Source organism: Macrobrachium nipponense, chromosome 42, assembly GCF_015104395.2.
Source record: "Macrobrachium nipponense isolate FS-2020 chromosome 42, ASM1510439v2, whole genome shotgun sequence".
NCBI classification, from domain to species: Eukaryota; Metazoa; Arthropoda; class Malacostraca; order Decapoda; family Palaemonidae; genus Macrobrachium; species Macrobrachium nipponense.
The window spans coordinates 54,192,865-54,201,275 of record NC_061103.1 but is presented as its reverse complement, the minus strand read 5'-3'; positions in this window follow the sequence as shown (position 1 = coordinate 54,201,275).

The window sequence follows — 8,411 nt, the reverse complement described above, 5'->3', positions numbered from 1 at the left end:
GGACGCTCGTATGGACGCTCGTAGTGACGTGTCTCCTTATAAGGAGTTCGTTAACGTTCGGAAAGATGCGTTTTCTTCTAATTCTGTTCGCTCATGTAAGAAGCGTAAGGACGCTTCTGTTGGAAGTAAGGCAGCCTCGGTCGTCTCTAAGGACGCTCATCGCCGTCAAGACGCTCTGCCTCCTTCGAGCAGTAAGGATCGTCGTAAGGATGTTAGCTTAGATGAGGCTTCTGCTTCTAAGCAGCGGGGGTCTTTGATCAAGGCCAGACCCACTGGACGTACGCCCTCTCCGGAGGGGCGGTCTCCTATTCATCTTAGGGAAGAAGGACAGTTGAGTAGTCCGGCGGACTCGATTGAAGAGGAACCTTCTTCTGTTTCGTCCGTCTCGGACTACAAGGTTCTTGTGAGGCTGTTGCGCTCGTCTTTCGGGGACAAGTTTCAGCCTGCAGCTCCCAAGTCTCCTCCCTCGCAGTTTTCGTCTTCCAAGTCGTGTAAGACCCCGGAGTTCGTGGAAATGAAGACTTCGCTGTCCACCAAGAGGGCCTTCAAGAAACTCCAAGACTGGATGGATCGAAGGAAGGATCAGGGCAAGTCAACTTTCGCCTTCCTCCCTCTAGACTCAGTGGAAAAGGGGGCGTTTGGTACGAGACCAAGGGAGATGTGGGTGTGAAGATCCCTTCGTCAGCTCAAGGGGACTTCTCTAGTTTAGTAGATTCCCAGAGGAGGTCCCTTTTATCCACAGCCAAGGTGTCTTGGACCCCTACGGAAACCGACTATCACTTAAAAGGACTGCTACGGACTCTCGAAGTCTTCAACTTTTTGGACTGGTGCTTGGAAGTTCTAGATCTGCAATCTAGAAGCCCGGACTCGCTCAGTTTGGGGGAGCTGTCCAGCATGCTATCGTGCATGGACAAGGCCGTCAGGGATGGTTCGGAAGAGCTAGTTTCTCACTTCGGAACGGCATTCCTTAAGAGAGAGCTCTGCTGTGTAACTTCACAGCTAGATCAGTTACACCCGCTCAGAAAGCGGAACTGCTCTTTTCACCTCTTACGAACCATCTCTTCCCCCAGACTTTGGTCAAGGACCTGGCAAGTAGCTTGCAGGAAAAAGCTACGCAGGACCTCTTAGCTCAGTCCTCGAGACGTCCAGCAGTTCCTTCCACGTCCTCATTTGTACGACCTCCTAAGAAGGTTAAACCCTTTCGTGGGGCTCCTCCCTCGAGAGCAGCTCCTCGAGGGAGAGGGCTTTCAAGAGGAAGAGCTTCCTTCAAGCCCAAGACATCGAAATGAAGATTATGTCCTTCAGACAGTCGGAGCCAGACAAGTTTTTTGCGGGAGCATGGAGAGAGAGAGATACGGACCCTTGGTCCCTCAAGATTGTGGAGCAGGGTTACAAGATCCCCTTTTTGGATCCTCCTCCTCTATCCACGACTCCCAGAGACCTTTCTCTGTCATATCAGGGAGAGAAAAAACGGATTCTGTTTGATATATTAGATCAAATGATCGAAAAAAGAGCGGTGGAGCAGGTTGTGGACCTGGGGTCACCAGGATTTTACAACAGGATTTTCCTGGTACCGAAGCAGTCGTCGGGTTGGCGTCCAGTCCTAGACATAAGCAGGCTTAATCTTTTTGTAGAGAAGATCAAATTCAAAATGGAGACGCCTCAGTCTGTTCTAGGAGCCTTGAGACCGGGCGACTGGATGGTGTCCTTAGACCTGCAGGACGCGTACTTTCACGTTCCAATCCACCCTCTTTCAAGAAAATACCTAAGATTCGTTTTAGGCAACAAAGTCTGGCAGTTCAAAGCCCTTTGTTTCGGCTTGAGCACGGCGCCGATGGTTTTTACCGTCATCATGAAGAATGTGACGAGGTGGTTACACTCTTCGGGGATAAGAGTTTCCCTATACCTCGACGATTGGCTTGTCAGAGCGTCGTCGAAGGAGAAATGTCTGAAGGACCTTCAGTTAACTTTAGCCTTAGCGAAGTCCCTGGGACTTCTTGTCAACCTCGAAAAGTCACATCTGACCCCGACACAGTCCATCGTGTATCTGGGGATTCAGATGGATTCAGTGGCTTTTCGGGCGTTTCCGTCCCAGGAACGTCAGCGGCTAGGCTTAGAGAAAATCTCAGCCTTCTTGGGGAAAGAGACTTGCTCGGCGAGGGATGGATGAGTCCTGCTGGGCACCATTTCCTCGCTGGAAAGGTTTGTTTCCTTGGGAAGACTGCACCTCAGGCCTCTCCAGTTTTTCCTTGCGGACGAATGGAAGGCCAAGGACGATCTCAGTGCGATCTTGAAGATCTCAGAGTCGGTGAAAAGCCATCTAAGATGGTGGCTCGATCCTCAGAAGTTACAAGAGGGCTTATCCCTAAATCTTCTGAGCCCCGACCTAGTGTTGTTTTCAGACGCTTCCATTTCGGGCTGGGGAGCAACACTAGGAGGGGAAGAAGTGTCAGGCTCCTGGAGAGGGGAACAGGCAGTCTGGCACATCAATGTCAAAGAACTGGCAGCGATCTTCCTGTCGCTGGAGTTCTTCGAAGAGAAATTGACAAACAAAGTTATCCAAGTCAATTCGGACAACACCACAGCCCTCGCACATTTGAAGAATCAGGGAGGAACACACTCCCGGACTCTGTTTCACCTGGCAAAGGAGATTCTGCTGTGGGCAAGGGTGAGAAAGATCACGATCCTGACGAGATTCATCGCAGGAGTGCAGAACGTCAGGGCGGACCTTCTCAGTCGACAGGCCCAAATCCTGCCGACAGAATGGATCTTGCATCAAGATGTGTGTCAGGAGCTTTGGAAGTTGTGAGGACGTCCTCTGGTCGACCTATTTGCGACGTCGAGGACGAAGAGGCTTCCTCTGTATTTGCTCCCAAGGTCTAGATCCAGGAGCAGTCGCTGTGGATGCATTGCTCTGGAGTTGGACGGGCCTAGACCTTTATGCCTTCCCACCATTCAAGATCATGGGGGAAGTCATGGGGAAGTTTGCGGCTTCAGAAGGGACAAGGTTGACCCTGATCGCCCCGATGTGGCCGGCGAGAGAATGGTTCACAGAGGTCATGTCATTCCTTGTAGACTTCCCAAGGATGTTGCCCTGGAGGAAAGATCTACACAAACAGCCTCACTTCGAAAGGTATCACCAAAACCTCTCCGCTCTGGGTCTGACTGCGTTCAGACTATCGAAAAGTTGGCCAGAGCGAAAGGTTTTTCGAAAACAGCTGCGAAAGCAATCGCAAATGCAAGAAGAGCCTCTACAAGAGCTGTCTACCAATCGAAGTGGGCTTCCTTCAGGGCATGGTGTAGAAAGGAGGGAGTTTCCTCTTCCTCGACCTCTGTGAGCCAGATAGCCGATTTTCTACTCTTCTTAAGAAACTTGCAGAAATTGGCAGTCCCGACCATCAAGGGATACAAGAGCATGTTGTCAGCAGTTTTTAGGCACAGAGGCCTGGACCTCTCTGACAACAGGGATCTTCACGACCTCTTGAAATCATTCGAGACTACGAAGATTCCTCAGGCGAGGCCGCCTTCATGGAACCTTGACGTGGTTCTTAGACTATTGATGTCAAGTCCGTTTGAACCGCTTCACTCAGCGTCTCTTCGGAACTTGACAAAGAAGGCTCTTTTCCTAACTTCTCTGGCGACGGCAAAGAGAGTTAGCGAAATCCAAGCTTTTAGTAGCCAAGTGGGCTTCAAAGGAGACAACACTGTCTGCTCTTTGAGTCCAACTTTCTTGGCTAAAAACGAGAACCCGTCTAACCCTTGGCCAAAGAGCTTCGAGATTAAGGGTATGTCGAGTCTGGTGGGCCAAGAACCAGAGAGAGTCCTGTGCCCTGTCAGGGGTCTCAAGTTCTATGTTCATAGAACTAAGGAGGTACGAGGTCCCTCAGGTAATCTCTGGTGCTCTGTGAAGAGACCGGAATTACCTTTGTCAAAGAATGCTGTGGCTTTCTTTCTGAGGGACGTCATTAAAGAGGCTCATTCATCTTGCCAGAAGACTGATTTGAGCCTCTTGCGAGTGAAAGCTCACGAGGTCAGAGCTGTCGCTACCTCTCTTGCCTCCCAAAAGAATATGTCAATCAAGGACATCCTTGATGGCACCTTTTGGAGGAGCAATTCTGTATTCGCCTCACATTACTTAAGAGATTGTGGAGAATGATTTACGAGGACTGTAGTTCTCTTGGACCATACGTTTCTGCAGACACAGTCTTGGGGGCTGGAGGTAGCTCTTTCCCTATCCCTTAGTTAGGAGTTAGGTTAGTTTTAATATGTTTGTGTTTTTGGTTGTTGGTGAGATCTTGTGTGAAGATCTCCCATTCTTTAGATTAACTTTCAGGGGATTTTTGGTCTAGTTGGTCAGGTGGTGGTCAGTTGCTTCATAGCCCTCTTATGTATGCTTCGATGGTCTTGTCACGTTGAGGTCACGCCCCCATTGACAGAGCATCCAGAGCGCACCAGTACTACAGGTCTCCACCTGGCTGGCAACTCTGATTGAGCAGAAGCAGGCTTAAGTGACAGTAATCACAGAGTCTACTTTGCTAACAGGTGAGGAACCAAGATGTACATCATCTACTTAATTTAGTTTCCTACAAATCCTATTCTGTCTCTTCCCACCATCCGAAGGTGGGATTCAGCTATATATATATCTGTCAGGTAAGTTGCATGAACAAAATGTTATTGTTATAATACAATTAAGTTTGTTCATACTTACCTGGCAGATATATATAATTAAGGTGCCCACCCTCCTCCCCTCAGAAGACAGTGGCATTGATAAAATATGAATAGAAAATGGGAATGGTTCCTGATATCCGCCTCCCAGCGGCGGGAATGGGTACTACCACCTGGCCGCCCACTGCGTGTGCCGCGAGTTTTGAAATTCTGTCGGACTTCAGAAAATATATATATATCTGCCAGGTAAGTATGAACAAACTTAATTGTATTATAACAATAACATATTTAGTCACAAACTCAATATGAAAAATTACAGTAATTAGTGAATAGACTGTTGTTATAAAATACTACTTCATTGCTATGAGAGAAAACGGCTTAAGTACATAGTGCAGGGGTAACTTGATTAGTTGTTAAACATTCTGCAAGACAGATTTACTTAGTTTGTATTAAAGATTTATTTAATTTGTATTTTTGTACATGCAACTTCCCCGGCAGATATATACTTAGCTTATGTCTCTGACGTCCGACAGAAATTCGAATTTCGCGGCACACGCTGCAGGTAGGTCAGGTGATCTACCCCCCTGCCGCTGGGTGGCAGGAATAGGAACCGTTCCCGTTCTAGAACCAGATTTTCTCTGTCGCGGTAGTGTCAACATATGTTGTTGCTACCTCCTGACTTGATTTTCGTTTTTCATCGCCATCGATCTTCTGGGCTGTCTTTTGCAGGGAAGTACTGGGTCTTTGGTTCGGCATACGCTTTTATTAACTTTTTAATGAATTTGGCTTTCTCGAAATTTCGAAGAATATATGACGTGTAACTACCGAAATTTTCGGTAGACACTCACATAGTTTGCAAGAAAGGGAAATATTAATATTTATTCATTAATATGTGTAATAAGTGTTAGAATTGATTGAGGAAATATACTGACTTCCTACTTTAGGGAGTCAGTAAAGCATGTAACTAGATACGTTTCTTTTAAAAGTTTTTAGAAACTCGTACTAACGAGCAATTAGAGTATTAACAGTACTAGTAGTGTTGCATCCTCATCACCTTCTTACTTCGCAGAAACTTCAAATTCATAATTGCAATTTGAAGACAAGGATTGTGGCTCAAAATGCGAGCTATTGAAAGGTAAGAAGTGATTACTAGTGTTCCCCATTGCAGTGGAGGTGCGTCTGATCAGCTCTGTCTCGCTCCCAGGCCTAGACCTCTTTCAAGCTCCCAAGCCCAGGGAGAAGGAATGTCGAAAGCCGTAAGGGGGTTTCAGAGAATCCCCACCGGTCAGGCGTCCCCTCGGCAGGTTCTGTAGAGCGTCCCAGACTGCCAAGGATAGCCATTGAAAAGGCATCCATAAAAAAGTGCGTATCTTCATCTTACATCCGAAAAGACGAAGAATGTATATGTTTTGATGATCTAGCGCGTTCTCTGAAACTAAGAGAACACTGAGCAAGAGCCAGCCAGGAACTTAGGAAGCCGCGTTCCAGCAAGCTAGCGTGAGCCACATTCCAACAGCCAGCAGCGAGCCGCGTTCCACGAAAACAGACTAGCGCGAGCCGCGTTCCTTACAACCAAACGCGAGCCGCGTTCTAGCAACTAAGCGCGAGCCGCGTTCTATGGAAATTTTTCTTGGCGCAAGGCGCCTTCAAAGAGACGAAGCGCCAGCCTGGCGCAAATTGCAACAGAAAAAACAGACGGCTAGAGCAAGGAGCCTTATAGTACAGTGGCAATCAGAACGATCCTTCCATTGAACGTTTCCGGGCAGAGGCTCTTTCTAAAAGGGGTCTAGTAGGCGCTCGGGAACTATCAGGGCGCACGGGACCTTCCACACAAGCGAACGTTCCAGGAGCGAGTCTCCTTTCTAGCGTGCGGAACATTCCAGGCGCTAGGCGCAAGGAGCCAGGCGCCAGAATATTCCAAATCTTCTTAAGAGAGAGAGGTCAGTCGCGAGGCTCCTCTTTGAGTAATGCGGACACACTCCTTCATTCATGCTCTCTTCCCTCGTTATGAAGAGGCAAGCGCTTTGTGAGTTTTTCTTATAAGAATCTCATAGACGTTTGGGTATGATGGCGGATAGGAATATCTACTTCCTTCCGTAAACCCTACAGACTAACAGGAATTCTGTCTCTTCCGCGATTTATGAGGAAATCACGAAGATTTAAAAGAGTTCCTGGATTAACTTCCTTCCTTAAGGAGATATATATACTCTTTCTATCATTCTATTAACGAAAAGAACGAAGACAGTAAAAATTTTTCCTTTATCTGCCTCGGCAGGGAAAGAAGGTAGTAGAGTATCTGCTGTATGAGAATACGATACGGCAAATCAACACATACCGTAAGTTACTTCTTTGTAGAGCAACTCAATTATCAGTATCCTTCCAGGAATTTCCTAGGAAGGACTACGCTTAAAGGGATTGTTAAGACAACACCTACTTAGCTTCTAGATTTATCGAAGTCTTGTTTCGCTTAAATATGCATTAATAAGAACTTCCTGAAGTTCGATAATAATTTATGAAATTCCTTTATTAATGGAGTAGCTGGCAACTCTGGAAGAGTAAGGCCAGACGGCTAACGGAGACTGCTATCGCGCCTTAGAGTCTGACCAACGCAGTAAAATGTAGGTGTCGGTCATGAGTGGTTGTTACTGTCTCTCTCCTGCGGGATGGAATAACTAACCGTGTCTCTCCCCTACAATCGCGGTTTTTAGCCTCGGATTGAGGGGATAGTTAAGGCAAACATAAATAAAATATTGTCTGCCTTTTGCTAAGAAGCTTTCAATAAGAAAGATATTACAACCTTTCAATGCTGTTTACCGTAGGTAACATTATTAAACGGATTCTAACGCAGCGGAACTATATATTATATGATGCTCTCATGCTTACGAAAGCATGGCTTATTAGAGTACATTGCGTTAGTGAGAAGATGAATGTAGTAGAAGAGAATTCACTTTAAGACTACGGTATGGTCAAGTTCTTATGCGCATACCGAGGTTAACTACAGAATTCTAGTATCCTTACAAGGTTTCCTAGATTAATGCTGTTTACCACAATGTGACAGTATTATAAGGAGTCTATTACGGCAGAGCACGAAATAATATAATTCTCTCATCCTTTCGAGAAACGCACACAACCTTTTTAGAATCGGATATTGCTCAAGAGAAGATGGGTGAGTCGGATGGGAAACATTCTCTTAGTGGCAGAAGTTGTTTCCCTGAATGGACTATACTACGTATATAAAAGTTTTTTTCCTACTAAGAACGGAATTAACACGTGAAGGATGTCGGGTACCATAAGGGCACAGATGTTCTGGCACATAACCTTAAAAGAACTAGAAGGAAGCGCCAGCCTGGCGCAAAGCGACAGAAGCGCCAGCCTGGCGCAAATTGCGCCAGAAGCGCCAGCCTGGCACAATGCGCCAGAAGTACCATCCAAGATATTTCTCGTTTTAGCGAGTTATTAACCTAAGAGTCCAGTAGTGTTGGTTTTGGTGTTTGCTTCGCACCTCGGTGGTCGCGGGTTCGATTCTCGGCCATTCCATTGAGGAGTGAGAGATGTTGGATTTCTGGTGATAGAAGTTCACTCTCGACGTGGTTCGGAAGTCACGTAAAAAACACCATACAAACAAACAAACAAACCAGTAGCCTCTCGGAGGCTCGGTAACGGCAAGATTCGTTCCTGATTTCGTTACCCATTTAATCGAAAGAAAGGGGTCGCTTACAAGGAATGATGAAATGATTTTTTTTTTT